Consider the following 17,580-nt stretch of genomic DNA (forward strand, 5'->3'; position numbering starts at 1 on the left):
AGCATGCACACATCAGAGAGATGGGCAGAGCAGGCCCCTGCTGTGATGCAAGAACCCACATTAAGCAACAGGGAGTAGGACTAAGGACTGGTAGAAATACCCTGATTGATTGTATCTGGAATGCTGTGAGCTGCAAGGAGCATGGGTGCCATGTATTTCCTGGCCAAGGGACTAAGGCTGCAGTGCATCATAGGACCTCTGTATGGGTTGACAATCAGACTAACCCAAGGCTAGTGGATGAAGCTGCCAGTCCTCAGCAGATGGTGGAGTGTGAGCAGGGGTCATAAAGTACCCTCATGGCCAAGTGGATGGTGCCACTCTGGGCAGATATTGCCTCTGTACTTATGGATCCAGTACACAGGAATGAGTGGGATCAAGTCCAGTTGGAGGAAGCTTGAAGGGCAGCATGCATGGTGTGCAAAATGGATAAAGAAAAATGTATACTTTGCATGACACTCAACCTGTCTGCTGCAAAAATTGAAATTGGTCACTCTACATGAACATGTCTTTAAGAGTTTGAGTCAACCACATAACAGATGGTGATGGGATTATGTTTTTTCTACTAAATATCTCCAATTGCAAAGGAAGCATGTTTCCACTGATAAAGAAATTTCAGAAAAAAGCATGCCTGGAGACAGAAAACAAAATTCAATCAAGGTGAGACATTCTTCAGATCCATTCTGTCCATGGGCTGTCAACAATGTTGAGTCTGTCCATGGTAACTGAACTGCAAACTGCATCAAGAGGCTCACAAGCCTCCCTGTTTATATTCTAATTTCATTTTGAAATTATTTGCAGCCTTTGCAGTGAAAACCTGCTTTAGATATGTTGCATTCTAGTGACTAATTTATTGATTTCATTTTCAGAGGTTTATATAAGTAGCAGAGGACAAATTGAACAAATGGAGTACTTGTTAAGATTTACATGAGAGTTTACTATTAAAAACTGAAAATGAGTTGATTAAGTAGTCTTTTATGTGACTTTAAATGTTGAAAAACAAAATATTTTTTGTTAAGAAAGTTGAAACTGTAAAATTAGTTTTCTGAATTCGATATGTTCACACTACAGTATAACAGTGCATCTGAGCTTCCATGTTTGTCTGTCCGACATAAACAAAAGAATGCCAGAAAGTATATTGATGTTTGCATGTTAATACATAAGTAATTGCTTTGACATATAGCATTACTGTGTTATATTGATGTGTTTGGATGTCCTGGTAGTAGCGGAGACGTATAGAAGTACAAAGACATATTTTAATTTGTTTTTTGTTTTTCACACATGCAACATTCCATATTTTGGGAAGAGTAAAGGTTAAGTGACATCCTAGCAATCAACAGCTGCAGTGTCAACCCTTTTCCCTACTGTAGTGTGATCACGGAGTTGGTATATATAATTTTCAGGGGGTGTGGGGTACACAGCCAAAAACGTCAACTAAGGTAAGATAATTCTTGACAGTTAAACTCGCATAAAAGACTATGCTGACCAACCTGAATGTCGCACACTAAACACAGAAATGTATGAAAACAAACACAACCTGTCATTTGCTTATATGGGTTCAACATTTTTTCGATAATACGAACTTTTGAAAAGTTATGTTCGACATTTGCAACTTCATGCTAGTCAGGTACAACATTTTAATAGTAAACCCTACTTGAGATGCATTCAGCCCCTATGAGAGTTTAAGAAAGAAACACTGTGTTTGACATGCAAAACCAACACCTGGTGGCTGTAATTTAGAAGCAGGGTTAAGGGTCAATATAACAAAATCATCCTGTGGTTAGAGCTTTATTCAGGTATCACCCAAACTATTAACCAATCACATACACTGCATTAAAGAGCAACACACACAACAGGGAAGTTATTCACACAACCCAAACGTTTAATGATAAACAGTGAAATAACACAAAAAAATTGTAACAATTGTTTATGTTATATCAGCATTTATTATTAAAAGTACAGGTTATGGGAATAACCACAGTATTGTCTGTGGTATTCTTTCATGCAGTGTATGATTGGTTAATCAATTGTAAAGTACTGCACAACTGTCATCTTTTTCATTACCATAAAATAAACCAATTTCAAACTACAATAATCAATTCTGGGCTTCTAAAGAGACTCAAAATAAGTCTCAAAATTGTATGTAACTTTGAAGTAAGCAAAAAGCAGAGGACTTAAATGTTGTCTAACATCAAGAAAAAAGTAAGCTGCAGGTTTAAATGCTATTTCTGTATTCTGAACATAAATGGTTCCAAATAAAAGTTTCCTTGTTATCGCACTATAAGCAAGAATAACTAAATAGCTTGACCTGTAATTCTATATGTCTGTGTATGCCTATAATGATCAGTGACCCATAAATCAAATGGATGCAATTGCCCCAGTTCTGTGGCAGAAAAGGAATATGAGATCACTATAATCTAGCGAACCAGTGACTGATTAGCAACTTTGACACTGGAGGAGCTTGGTTGAGGTTAGAAGTGAGTGGGTAATGTCTTCTCATTCATCCTTGGGGGAAGGTAGATAGCCAATCCCACTATAGTTCTGACACCCACTGTGGACAAAGAAGTATATGGCATGCAATTTATGAGGCTTCAAGAAGCATGTAAAGGAACACAACTACGCATACAGACAAAAGCATTGCAGGGCCAAACTCATGTCAGTCAGTGAAGGAGGGCTTAGAGCCATAAGAGAAAATCCCTTCATTTCTGCGTGACAAAGGGCAATACTGCCAGTACAGCTGTCTGGAATTTTGTAAATAGTTATAAGTCATTCGTGAATATCAGCATGATGCAATTGCTTGTGTTACCAACTGTATTAGAACTATATGTTATGTGTATATTAAACTACTGGTGCAGAAGTGTGTGTTGAATAGGGTTTGCACAGTACTGAGCTTCAAGAATGTGTCCATGGTGTATCCTACTAGAAAATAACAGAAATGTATATAAACTATATACCTCTGCAAATGTATGTTATAATAGTAGAAACTGGAACATACAGAGTTAACTTGCAAAACTTCAAGAAAATAAGTTGAAATTAAATTGTTTTATGATTGTGTTATAAAAGTTAGTTTCAATGCAGCAAGGAGACAGGATATCTAGAACTTGGGTGCCTTCTGCATTGTTTTGTAAGTGTTCTATTGTTTTATGTCTTCTAGCAACTGCAAACATCTGAAGGCTATATATTTTTCACAAGGAGATGTTAAAGGCTGCAGTGGGGGTTTAGCTTGGGAACTAAAGTCAGATGACAAAAGATGATGTCATCCAAGCTAACTCAACAGTAATATTTGATATTAATTTACAAACTCTCTCAAAAAGAGAGACTGGGCAGTTTGCATTTTGTCTTGGACCTAGCAAGAACATCCATATATCATCATCATTTGCACTTGCCTTGCTCTGTAAGTAAGTTTTTTTAGGGTATAGTAACTCTTTTAGATAAGTTAGGAACATAGTAAAGATTAGCTTAGATGTTTTCTTTCTTTATTTGAGACTGTCCTGCAATGTTGTTTTAAATACTTCCTGTGATTTTGAACTCTGAAGTAACTGTGTTGAATTTACTGAGTATTGTCTTGTTATTTTATTATTTATTATTAAATATATTTAAACCTGTCTTTGTGTCTGATATTTGTCAGACATATTTAAGCTCTTAGAGTACTTGCATATCTATTTGGTGACACTGTACAGGCCACTCCTAAATAACCTTGCTCGTGGTCAGACTACCATTTGGATTATTAGTAACATTACACAGCAGGATTGGATATGCTTTGTCAAGTGCCTTAGAGTAGCTGATAAAGAGTGGCTGGTGGCAGCTGGAATTACCTTATAGTATGGGCAAAAGGGGGAATAGCTAGTAAACCTGTGCCAGCCTTTCCTAGGTGTGTGTGTGTGTGTGTGTGTGTGTGTGTGTGTGTGTGTGTGTGTGTGTGTGTGTGTGCGTGTGTGCGTGTGTGCGTGTGTGTGTGTGTGTGTGTGTGTGTGTGTGTGTGTGTGTGTGTGTGTGTATAAATCAAATCTGAAAGTGTGTTTTGTCAGCTACTTGGACAGGGACACAAAGCACTGGTTAGACAGAGATGGTGCTGGAGGTTTTGGCTTGGCCACTCAGCTGAGATGTCAGCCCATATGCCAGTGGTGAGTCTTAATGAGGATCTCGAGAAAGAGGGAGAAACCAGCCCTAGACTGAAGGTGATCTATGCATGCTCTTAAGGGTATTTGCACTTTACTGTGTATGTACTTGTCATCCTCCCAGTGTGTACGTTCCCCACTGTTCCCAGTGGTGGTGACTGAGGCTCCTTGTTTACTGGGTCAGTGTTGGGGTGACAAATTTTATTTGTTTGGCAGTGATGGGATATCTACATCACATATTAATTGGTTGGCAGTTATGGGATAGCCATATCACATATTAATTGGCTTGTAGTGGTGTGGATATTGAATTCCTGTAGCCTGTGAACAGTGGTCACTGAAGGTGTTTGTACTCACAGCCATGCAGTGAACATTCAGAGTTTTATATCACAATTGTTTTATTTATTTATTTTTGTTAGCTTAGTTAGTCAGGGAGAGGAAGCAAGCATGTCAGCAGAGGAGTTTGGCAAGCTGACAAGGAGTCAGTTGGCTGAGCTGTGCCAGGCTAAAGGACTGGTGCATGCCAACCTGACTAAAGCAGACATGATTGCAGCTTTAGTCACAGCTGCATCACAGAATAGCAACCAGGAGGACAAACTGGCTGGCCTTGGAGATGTACAACTCTCAGAAAATGGACAGCTCAACTTTCCACAGAGGACTTAAAAATCCATCTGGAGTTAGAGACTTGAGCTGGAGGTCAAGCATTTGGAAATAGAAGCAGCAGAGAGACTGAGACATCCAGAGGCTGAGGAAAATGAAAAACGGTGATGCCTGGAAGCTGAGGAGAATGAGAGGCACAGGCAACATGAAAAGGAGATGATGACACTTCACCAGAATCATGAAGGTAACGGGGAAGGGAGTAACCAAACCCCAGAAGCAACAAAGGTCAGTAAATTTCTTCCACAATTTACAGAGGGGGATAATTTTGATAGTTTTATTCATAGGTTTGAAAGGGTATGTAAACAGTATAATGTTGACCAAGGGTTCTGGGTACTGTTCCTGACACCCTTACTCTATGGTAAAGCTGTAACTGCTATTTCTAAATTGTCTGTTACTGACTGCTTAAATTATAATACAGTCAAACATTGTTTGTTAGAATGCTTTAAGTTAACACCTGAAACTTGTAGGAAAAAGTTTTGTGAGCATAGACGCAAGGCAGATTAAAGTGTGTGTGAATATATTGGTGAACTAAGCACGTATGTTCACAGGTGGGTGAGTGGATGTCAGGTCACCACTTTTGAAGGGCTGGCAGACCTTTTGGTGAGGGAAAAGGCCCTTAGCACTATGCTTGAGGACATGAGAATCTGGTTGGCTGATAATGCAGTATTGCAGATTAGTTGGGGAAGAAGGGAGACCTATACCTAGCAAGCAGGGCATCACTGCACAGGAAAGGAACACCCAGTGCTGCTCATGGGTCTAAGGGAACCCATGGTGGGAAACTCAGACTGCCCCAACAGAGTCTGTCGGTAGCAGGGGAAGTCACTAGTCCAGGTACATGTCAAGGACCAAGGGTTAAATATTTTAAATGCAACCAGTGGGGCCATGTGGCATACAGATGTCTACTGAGGCAAGATGGAGAACAAAAGGTGGGAGACCCAGTAAGTGGGAATGACAAAATACTAGCAGTAAGTTGTCTCGAGACAAAAAGGGTACCAAATTACCACAAGAGGTTATATCCTATCTTAGTAAATGGGAAAGAAGCCATTGCTAAGAGAGACACAGCCTCTGACTTAACCATTGTGAAGCCTGCAGTGGTTAAAGAAAAGCACTACTTGCTTGGGCAGTGTACTCCAGTCAGACCTTTAGGAGGGACCCCATTCCAAATACCTTTGGCTAGGGTTCACCTTGACTGGAAGGGTGGAAAAGGAAGCCAGCAAGTAGGTGTGTTTGAGGATATCCCTGCAGATGTCCTGATAGGGAATGATTTTGATAATGGTGTACTGTGTGTGCATCCAGTAACATACAGTCAGGCTTGGAGACAAGCATGTGGGCCTGGTAGCCTGGGGGAGACCCAGACAGACCACACACTTGCAGCCAGGAATAATGAGGTGGTTACTTCATGGAGGAAGCGACCCTGTAGCAGTGAGACTGAAGGTGAGCCACGGCTGCTTGTGGGTACTGATGTTCCTTTATGCAGAGTGACTGCAAGGGCAAAGGTGAGTAGTAGTACCTGGGCTGACAGTGAGGCGCTGCTGTCAGAGAATACCAGACTTCCCATGGAAGGGGAGCTGTGAAGGGTTACAAAGAGAGCTGAGACAGGCTCAGCTCTCAGACCTTACATTACAAGGCCAGAGGGAGGGTAGCCAGTGAGGCACCTGATTCTCAAGGGAAAGGGGTATCTGTATACTGGGACAAAAGGTTACTGTATAGGGAGTGGATCCCTGAGGGAGGGCTAGAGGGTGAGAGAATACAGCAGCTGGTAGTTCCCAGAGCCTACGGTCTGGCACTTCTAGCCATAGCCCATGATATTCCCTTTGCAGGTCATATGGGCATAAAACACACAAAGAGATGTATTATACAGAACTTTTATTGGCCTGGGATTTCCAGAGATGTAACAGGGTACTGCAGCACCTGTGAGCAGTGCTAAAAGGTAGCCAAGGCAGGAGACAAGGTAAAAGCTCCTTTGATGCCTTTGCTTGTGATTGAGAAGCCATTTCAGAGGGTATCTATGGATATTGTGGGGCCTCTGAGTACCCCATGTTTCACAGGGAAAACGTATATCCTAGTAGCAGTAGATTATGCTACCAAATACCCTGAAGTAGTGACTCTATCCTCCAGTGAGGCTGAGAATGTGGCAAATGCTTTGTTAGAGATTTTCAGCAGGTAGGTTTCTCAAAAGAAATACTGACTGACAGACATGCCAATTTCATGTCAGACCTGCTAACTTGTCTGTGGAAGCACTGTGCAGTGAAGCACCTAAAGACTACCCCCTACCACCCACAGACTAATGGACTTGTTGAGAGGTTAAACTCTACACTCAAGACAATGCTACGTGCATTGCAAACCCATTTAATGGGTTTAGGACAAATATTTGCCCCATCTGTTGTTTGCTTACAGAGTGGTGCCCCAGGAATTCACAGGTTTTTCACCCTTTGAGTTGCTGTATGGACATAGGGTGAGGGGATCTCTAGATTTGATTCGAGATGAGTGGGAGGATGAGTGTGAATCTCACAAGGATTCTGTTGTGTCATACGTCCTAAACCTCAGGACAAGGCTTAGGGAACTCAGGGGCTTGGCCCAGGAAAACCTGGCAGAAGCCCAGAAGCAGAAAAAGATCTGCTATGACAGGACTGGTCGAGCTAGAGAGTATGCTGTGGGGCAGCAGGTAATGGTTCTCATTCCTGTCAGACACAACAAGTTGCAGGCAGCCTGGGAGGGACCCTACAAGGTAGTAAGGAAGGTCAGTGATGTTAACTACATAGTAGAACTACTGGGCAGGAGGCAGGGGCACACATTGTACCATGTTAACATGATGAATCCTTACCATGATAGGGAGGCCCTTGTGCTGAGTATTTGCAGTGGATGGCAGGAGGAGTCTGAGGGGGATCTGGTGACTGATCTCCTCAGTGAGGCTCGGACAGACACCTCAGTGGAAGGGGTAGTAATGTCCCAGCAGCTATCCCCTACCCAGGTTTGAGAAATCCAAGCAGTGTTACAGGAGTTTGGGGACATGTTCACTGGGAAACCAGGGTGCACCCACCTGGTGCAGCACCGTGTGGATACAGGACTCCAAAAGTCTATTAAGCAGGCCCCTTATAAGGGTGCCTGGGAGAGTTAAACAGATTCTGAGGGTGTAGATACAGGAAATGTTGGAACTAGGGGTAATCCAGGAGTCTCGCACTCCCTGGACCTCCCCAGTGGTGCTGGTACAAAAGAAAGATGGCCACACCAGGTTCTGTGTGGAGTAAAGGAAATTAAATAGTCACACAGAGACAGATGTTTACCACATGCCTAGGACAGATGAAGCCTTAGAGTAGCTGGGTGGGGCTAAGTATCTTATCACCATTGATCTTACCAAGGGTAACTGGCAGGTGCCCTTGACTCCCAGTGCTAGAGAGAGGTCATCCTTTGTGACTCCTTTTGGCTTGTACAGGTTCACGAAGATGCCCTTTGGGATGAAAAATGCTCCAGCAACTTTCCAGAGGTTGGTAGACCGTATCCTAGTGGGAGATTTTGCCCTTGCTTACCTAGATGGTATTGCCATCTACAACCATTCCTGGCAAGAGCACCCTCAGCATGTCAGTGAGGTGCTGGGCAGATTACAGAGGGCAGGGTTTACGATTAAGCCCAGCAAATGTCAGGTTGGTATGGCAGAGGTCTTCTACCTGGGACATAGATTGGGGAATGGTAAGATCAGGCCAGAACCTACCAAAGTGGAAGCCATTCAGGCATGACCTGCCCTATTACTAAAAAGCAGGTGAGGGCATTCTTAGGGACAGCAGGGTACTACAGAAAGTTTGTTCCCAATTATAGTACCATAGCTGCTCTCTTCATACACTTGACAAGGAAAGACAAGCCAGATAAGGTAGTGTGGACCTGAGCAGGCATTCCAGAAGCTTAAAGGAGCTTTGGGAGGACCCCCAGTGATAGCCAGTCCAGATTACAGCAAAGAATTTGTTGTGCAGGTGGATGCTTCAAACCATGGGGTGGGGGTTGTACTCAGCTAGGTCTCCTCAGAGGGAGAAGAGCACTCAGTGGTATATCAGTTGTAGATTCCAACCCAGGGAAGAATGCTATGCAGCTGTAGAAAAGGAATGTCTAGCCATAGTGTGGGCACTGCAGAAACTGCAGTCTTATCTGTATGGAAGGAAATTCACTGTAGTTACAGACCACCATCCCTTATAATGGCTCCATCGAGCTAGCCAGCAAAATTCAAAGTTACTAAGGTGGAGCCTAGGGTTGCAAGCATATGATATGACAGTGCAACACCACAGTGGTGTTAGCAATGCCAACACATACGAGCTCTCAAGACAGGGAACGGGGTAAGGTAGTCCCTGAAAGGCTGAACCCTCTCAAGCAGTTTCTCAAGGAGTCACTTGAAAAACTAGCTTCAGTTTTATTTTGGGGGGGGGTGACATAGGGCAATACTGCCAGCCCAGCTATCTGGAATTTTGTAAATAATTCTACGTCATTTGTGAATATTGATACAATTCATATATAAGTGTGACAGAAGGAAATACTGCCAGCACAGCTGTCTGGAATTTTGTAAATAGTTATATGTCATTTGTGAATACCAGCATGATGCATTTGCTTGTGTTACCAAATGTAGTAGAACTATGTTATGTGTATATTAAACTACTAGTACAGAAGTGTGTGTTGAACAGGGTTTGTACAGTACTGAGCTTCAAGGATGTGTCCATAATGTACCCTACTGGAAAAGAACAGGAATATATATAAACTATATGCCTGTTTAAATGTATGTTTTAATAGTAGAAACTGGAACATACAGAGTTAACTTGCAAAACTTCAAGAAAATAAGTTGAAATTAAATTGTTTTACAATTGTGTTATTAAAGGTAGTTTCAATGCAGCAAGGAGACAGTATGCCTAGAACTAGGGTGTTTTCTGCATTGTTTTGTGTTTTATTATTTTATGTCTTCTAGCAACTGCAAACATCTGAAGGCTATGTATTTTTCACAAGGGGATGTTAAAGGCTACAGTGGGGTTTAGCTTGGGAACTAAAGTCAGGTGACAAAAGGTGATGTCATCCAAGCTAATCCAGCTGTAATATTTGATATTAATTTAAGAACTCTCTCAAGAGAGAGAGAGAGACTGGGCATTTTGTATTTTGTCTTGGATCTAGCAAGAACATTCATTCATCATCACCATCTGCACTTACCTTGCTCTGTAAGTAAGTTTTTTTAGGGCATAGTAACTCTTTTAGATATAGTTAGGAACATAGTAAAGATTAGCTTAGATGTTTTCTTTATTTATTTGAGACTGTCCTGTAATGCTGTTTTAAATACTTCCTGTGATTCTGAACTCTGAAGTAACTGTGTTGGATTTACTGAGTATTGTCTTGTTCTTTCATTATTTATTATTAAATATATTTAAATTGATCTTTGTGGCTGATATTTGTGAGACATATTTAAGCTCTTAGAGTACTTGCATATCTATTTGGTGACACTGTACAGGCCACTCCTAAATAGCCTTGTTCTTGGTCAGACTACCATTTGGATTATTAATAACATTACACAGTAGGATTGGACACCCGTTGTCAAGGGCCTTAGAGTAGCTGATAAAGAGTGGCTGGTGGCAGCTGGAACTACCTTATAGTCTGGGCAGAAGGGGGCATAGCTAGTAAACCTGTGCCAACCTTTCCCAGGTGTGTGTGTGTTTGTATATAAATCAAATCTCAAAGTGTGCATGTGTAAGCTACTTGGGCAGGGACACAAAGCACTGGTTGGACAGTGGCTGGAGGTTTTGGCTTGGCCACTCAGGTGAGATCTCAACCCTATAGCTGTGCCATTGGAGAGTCTTTTTGGGGATTTGGAGAAAGAGAAAGAGACCAGCTCCAGACTGACTGTGAGCTCTGTGTGCTCTTAAGGGAAATTGCACTTTACTGTGTGTGTACTTGTCATCCTCCCAGTGTGTAAGTTCCCCAACTGTTGCCAGTGATGAGGACTGAGGCTCCTTGATTACTGGGCCAGCGTTGGGGCATCACAGTCTGCATGGATGATGGTCCCTGAAATTGGTATTCATCACATCGAAGAATGAATGGCCCAAGTGACAAAGGCTTACAGCTGAAAGGCATTAGGGGATTAAAGCATCTATAAATGGGTATAGTTTTAATCAAACAAGTTGTAGAAACTTATAGAAGCACATGCATTTTGCGTGTGTGTGTGTGCGTGTGTGTTTGTGTATGTATATATATATATATATATATATATATATATATATATATATATATTTTTTTTTTTTTTAATTTATTTATTTTTTTGCTAATAGTGTGGTTCTGTGTAACCTCTTAGGGCAAGAAATATGGACAAAGCCAAAATCAATGGGGGGACAAAGGCCCAAAAATAGGGTCTTATAAACTTAGAAACGTGATAGAATAAAGGATTTTGCTTTAGCATGCATTTTCTGAAGGATATTAAATCTGAAACTCAAATGTATGTCATTTAGTGACTTCAATCCTCATGGATTTGCCAGAAGACTACAAATTTTATGAGGAACAGAGCAAACATTTCTTGTGAAAATCTGAACAGATGAGAAGTATGAATGCATTGAATTATAGTGACTAGTCTGCGTACCATTTAAATGTCCAGACTGTTGAATTACATAGAGAGGCCTCATATATTGCTACAGAATTTTATGTGATTTTGGATAAACAACAACAACAACAAAAAAACAGAAAAGGACATCTGTGTGGAACATACTGAGACAGTTTCAAGTCTTTTTAGAATATAAAATCAATGAAGACAAAACAAAAGCTATAGCTAAACTATACACCCACACATTAATTCGTGCAGCAATACCCATATTTATGGAGACATAATAAATGAATTATTTAGGAGTATGGGTTAAAAACATGTTGTTATGGCAGCTAAGGATATGTTTAAGAAGACTAAACAAAAGATAATACAAAAACTGAGAAACTGGAAGCTGTTGTTTACGGATATGGATAGCAAGATACAAGAAGTGAAAATGTTTTTAGTCCCTTTAGTTTTATATACAGGTCAGGCATATTTTTATCAACCACAGAAGTAGTAGACAGTAATCTATAAAGAATTGAAGGATTTTATCTGGGAGGTGGGTGACAGGGAATGGTCAAGTGGGATAAACTGATTCTTCCAAAAGAACAAAGTTGCTTAAGATTATCTGATTTGAAGGGATATTTAGAGATACACAGTTAACTCTCACATACATAATACAAGCAGAAAGCTATAAGCCCAGAAATTGTAGTTTATTGACCATTTGGACAGTTTGTCCATCTCTTTCAACTTTCTGGTTTAAAAGACCACATCTGTGCTTGTTTCCCATCTTTCCTGTAATTAACCTACTGGGAAGCACTAGAAAGCCTTAAACTGATACAAGCCTTCTAGCTTAGAAGAGAGACTTTGGAGTGATTAAGTATCAGTTTTCTATACTTTCTTGCTGTACTTAACTGTTTTCCGCCTAAACACAGGTTTTCCAGCGTTTATTGTGATTTAAAAGCTTGTTTTTTTCACATATTGTACTTATTTGACTGCCTGCAATTTTAAAAAGTTGCTTTTTGTTTAAATAATTTAACTGTTGTAGTCTACACACTGAAGTGCGATAGTGATTGTTTGTAGTCGTTTAAAGCTGTTTTAAGTGTATTTTTTATTGTTTTTGCCTTATCTTTTCAAAAAAAAAAACATTCCTTGTTTCCTGCCTTTCTAAGCTAGCAATAGTCCAGTTTTCAGGCTAGTGCTGAATTCAGGGCTGTGATACTAGTTTCTGAGTTGCCCATACCTTACTTGGATAGAAGGAAGTTTCTCTGTTCACCTGTGAGAGAGGGGAGCTTTGAGCAACATATCAGTCCCTGGAGGAGTGGTTCCAGCCCAGAAGTTAGTAGTTTATTGGTCATTTTGGGCTAATTTCTATCTCTTTCATTTCCATACTATAAAAACCGCTTTTGCACAGTTTTGCACACTGTGCAGCACCGGTTAGCTACGGTTAAATTTTTCCCGGCTCTACTAAGTCTCCTCCTCAGTTTTTCCCTTGAAACTAGTTTAACTCACAACCTAAGCACTCAAAAAGCATCTTACAGCCTAGCACTTGCTCAGACCTAATAGCAAGCACTAATATACCCTGACACTGATTGCCCAGCAGGGCAAGGCACTTTATTCACCCTTCACCAACCAAGCGACTAAGCAGCTCACCCTACTAATTAGGCATGACCAAAGGGCAATTTCAGGTTTACTCTCCAGTCCAGCTGGTGAATCTGGTTATCCTGAGGCAATGTTACAACTGCCTCATGCACACAGACAACCCTCTCCTCCTACCACAAAACACTAACATATGCGAGAGATGCAGTTATAGAGCCAAACTGGAAGCTAAGCTGTCTCCTCTCAAGACTGGGATAGACAGTCAAGAGGAGAAGGTTAACACTTGTACCACACCTCCAGCCACACACAGACCTACTAAAACAGCACTGGCAAAAAATACACATAAATACACAAAATTATACTTGGAGGCTCTAATTAAAAACCTGCAAAAGCATCACAGACCCCCAAAGCAGACACCCAAACAACCTACACCTCCCGTCACAAACCAGACAACACATAAAACACAAAATCAGTGTGCCGTACAATCACAGCCCTTATGGTGTAATAACATACTTAACACACTAGTAATAGGTGACTCTATATTCAGGCACAATGACATCCCACTCACTGGGCTGGACAAGCAGAAGGTTACTGTTAGCTGCCTGTCAGGAACCAGAATCCGCCACATAACACAAGCACTCAGGTCACTCCAGAACAAGTACAAATATGACTCTGTCATTGTTCATGTTGGTGTGAATGACCTGAGACATACCTCCCTGGACTACATGAAAAGAGACATGGAAGAGCTCTCTGATCATGTAGCCCAGGCTGGTATGACCCTGACCCTGAGTAGCCTCCTGCCCTCACCAAGAATGATACCTCAGTATAAAGAAAAAATGATCAATTTCAACAACTGGCTAAGCTTCTGGTATCATTCAAATGGGATCTAGTGTCTATCAGCCTGGGACGACATGCTCGACAAGCCGCATTGCTTCACAAGAGACGGCTTGCACCTGTCACTCCTAGGCTTTTAAATACTGGCCAAGGCTCTTGCTGCCCCCATAGTGCCTTTTTTAGGCAAGGCTCAAAGTCAAACCCACCTCCATAAACAGCAAAATTAACAAAAAAACTGAGGGTTATGCTACTCAATGCCAGAAGTTTAAATCTCAAAATGCACAAGCTCGAAGCACTCCTCAGTATGGAGAACGTCGACATCTGTGCAGTAACTGAAACCTGGTTCAAGGCTCCAGAGAGCACCCCAGCACTACTGGGCTACAACTCATACCACACGTTTTGGCCACAGAACACGGACCGAAACACAAAAGGTGGGGGTGTATCCATATTCATCAAAGATACCTACACCTCCAGGTTAGTGGCGCAGCATGATACCTCTGAGATCATCCATGTGCAACTAACATCGGGCAAATCATCCATGTGCAACTAACATTGGGCAAATCTGCAATGCAAATTGTGGCCTGCTACAGATCACCCTCCATGACCCAGGACCACCACTCCACCTTTCTGGAGACACTAGAAAACATGAAGGTCCTACCAAACACCCTGATATTGGGCGATTTCAATTACCCTACCATTCACTGGGAAAACTACTCGAGTACAGACTCCCAGGCCCAGCGCTTCCTGGAATTCATCAACTCAAATGCCCTGGATCAGCTGGTAAACTCCCCTACCAGAGTTGAAAACATATTGGACCTGGTCATCACCAACATGGGCGACAGGTGTTCCACACCGGAGGTCAACCCTTCACTGGTTAGATCAGACCATAAACTAATCACTCTGGATGTCCACACCCCACCACCACCCCCAACTAAGGAAACCACAGTAAAAAACTTTTCTAAAGCAAACTTCACCTTACTTAAGACAGAGGTGGTAAGTTTCACAGCCCCCACGCTAAAAGATAACGCTGCCCAAGATGCAGAAACCTTTACAAATGCACTCTATGAGCACCTACAAGGATGCATGGATTGTGCCATCCCTAGCAAAACTAAGACTCACTCCTCTAAGAGAAGGAAACCAGTTTGGTGGACCCCTGCCATAAACAGGCTATACAACAGAAGGAAGAAACTAGTTCAGAAAAAAAGCAAATCCCAAGAAGGAAAGACATCCCTTATCAGTATCAGTAAGAAACTAAGGCCCCTCATGAAGTCATCCAAGGCTAACGTCAAAAGAAAAATAGCCAAGGATTCAAAAGATAACCACAAAGCCTTCTTTAGCTATGTTAAGAATCTAAGTAACAACTTGCAGATATGCACTGAACTAGTGCAAAATAGCACAAAATATACTGAACCTGTTGATATTGCCAACATCCTGGCAGATAGATTCAGTGCAAATTTCACCCCCCCTCTCACCTCCAAAAGGGCCCACAACAATACTGGAAAAGTATAGTGTCCCAAAAATCACAGACGCACAGGTGAAAACAGCCCTTTCAAAAGCCAAAAACACAGCTTCAATGGGACCAGATGGTGTCCCAGGCTGCCTCTTGCACGAACTACAGAACGAACTACAACCCCACCTAAGCACGCTGTTTAACCTCAGCCTCTCCACAGGCTATGTTCCCATAGAATGGCGCACAGCAACAGTTATTCTTCTCCACAAAGGAGGGGCCACAACTGACCCTGGTAACTATCGCCCCATAAGCCTGACTAGCTTGGTCTGCAAGGCTATGGAGCGCATCATCATGGAACTCATTAACAAAGACATTGGGAACCTCCAAACACTTGACCCGACCCAGTTCAGCTTTGTTAAGGGCAGATCATGCCTACTAAACTTGGTTGACTTCTTCGAGACAGTCACCAAGGCCATAGATGAGGGAAAGGTGGTTTGCACTGCTTACCTTGACCTCCCCAAGGCTTTCGACACCATTCCCCACTCGGGTATTACAGAAAAACTCACCAGCCTGAACATAAACCCCTACATCAAGAGATGGGTTGCCAACTAGCTTACATACAGAGCTCACACAGTAAGAATAGCGGGCTCCAGGTCTGACTCTAAACCAGTCACATGTGGTGTCCCACAAGGCTCAGTCCTGGGACCCCTACTGTTCAGCATGTACTTCTCAGAAGTACAGGCAAACACAGGAGGACTATGGCTAACCAAGTTCGCCGATGACTGCAAACTGGGAGCCATAATTGACTCTCCAGCTAACACAGACATCCTCCAAAAGGGCCTTACTGCGACGGACACCTGGTGTCAAAGTCATGGCCTCAAGCTAAATGCCAAAAAATGCATAGTCATCCCGTTTGGGAAAAACAAAACACCCATGAATTACCACAAATGTGGCAACCCCCTTAATACAGAAGAGGTAATAAGAGATCTAGGGACCCAGGTAGACAGTAATCTCTCTTTTGACAATCATATTGCCAAAGTAGTTAGGAAATCCTTCTATGTGGCCCATCTAATTACTAAAGGGTTCGCATCTAGAAATAAAGAGATTATAGTGCCCCTCTACTCGTTACTAATTAGACCCATCATAGAGTACAATGCCCCATTTGGGATGTACCTCACAAGACACTTCCAACAGCTGAAAAGACCACAAATGTACCTCACCAAGAGGATTACTGGCCTCAAACATATGTCCTATGCATAAACAAAGTTAAAATTCCCAAACTCAGAAAAAGAAAATAAACGGAAGCTAAACAAATAACGCCAGTCAGATGGATCCAATTCTTTTACTTAGTTAGCGCTTTCATGCAAGACACTGCTTGCACTTCTTCAGACAAAGTAAAATAAAACACTTTACATTTTTATAATACTAAGTGCTTAAGCCAAACCCACAGTTAATTAGATAATTAATTGGTTTGTCCAATTAAGTCAACAATGCAGCAACCATGCAAAACTTGACTTATAAAAGTAACATACATACAAAAATGTTCGTATAAAAGACAGATCCTTGTTTTGCTCGTTATGAGTATGATTATACCAGGATCTTTTCCAGTATCAGTGTTTTAATTAATAAAATTGGTGACACCAAAAGAAGGAAAATACAAAGAGATCTTTCCGCTTACGAAAAAGGAGCCGCTTATCCTGATCCGCCTACAATTAAAAGCACGTATGCTGGTCCTCCTTTTTCCACACGTACACACAATAACCCTTTGGTTATGGAAACACAAGGGGTAAGAGAAAGTGACTTGGACAATTTTCTTAATACCGATAGTAGTCAACTTACGGACACTGAGGTATCGCCTCAGGGTCCGAGGCGGAGTGACCGGATAAGTGAAAAGAAGAAGGCTAGTAATCAACAAAATGAAGGCAACGGTAATCAACCGCAGGATTTTTCACGCAACAAGCCCGGTCCCCGGAAGAAAACGGGTTGGACTCGCAAAGGCCACAACAGGTTTGCATCCAACAGGAAGAAGGGTCGATAGATGCAGAGCATAGGAATAATGAATGGACTGTGAACATTTTGAAAAGTAAGAGCAATGACTTTCAGGTTTATAACTATACAGATTTTGATATTTGTTCAGATTCCATAGAACTTTTATCAAAAGCTTTTTCCTATGCAGTGTCATCTAATTTTGACATCGCTAGGGTTTTATGCGATGTCAAAATGTTTGTACGGAAATTAAATTTAAAGGTATTTTTTGGAAATAATACTAGTTTGCAACCTAGAACGGAAAATGTACCAAGTGTGTTTAACCCCCCGTTAGATAACAACCTAATAATGTTTGAAAAAGTTTCTGAGGTTCATTTAAGAAGCCTATACAATGAAATTTGTAAAAG

Source organism: Protopterus annectens, chromosome 6.part0 (genome assembly GCF_019279795.1).
Source record: "Protopterus annectens isolate FY-2018-M chromosome 6.part0, PAN1.0, whole genome shotgun sequence".
Classification (NCBI taxonomy): Eukaryota; Metazoa; Chordata; order Ceratodontiformes; family Protopteridae; genus Protopterus; species Protopterus annectens.